The sequence below is a fragment of the Penaeus monodon genome, chromosome 19 (genome assembly GCF_015228065.2).
Source record: "Penaeus monodon isolate SGIC_2016 chromosome 19, NSTDA_Pmon_1, whole genome shotgun sequence".
Classification (NCBI taxonomy): domain Eukaryota; kingdom Metazoa; phylum Arthropoda; class Malacostraca; order Decapoda; family Penaeidae; genus Penaeus; species Penaeus monodon.
Window position 1 is genome coordinate 38,985,841 of NC_051404.1, and position 326 is coordinate 38,986,166.

A 326-nucleotide genomic window follows, 5' to 3' on the forward strand; every position below is an offset into this window, starting at 1 on the left:
GCACGAATGACCAGATTAGCTGGATTAATATTTACGCACATGCGATATATGTCAACTAATGGACACATGTAAATCTAAGTACAGAACTAATGTGCACCCCTGCGTTTGTGTGCGTGCGTGCCATGACGAATAAGATGTACATAATACAGATACATCATATTTCTACCTAACTAAAGATCTTGTTCATTTATTGTAGGAAAATCCCGCCTGTGCTGAAATGGCAAAACTACGGAAAATTTTGCGAGAGGAAACAGGAAAATGGTAAAAAGTGAAAGGGAGGAAATGAGCTTTTAGTTAACAAAGAAAACAAGTGCGATATTGTGAGA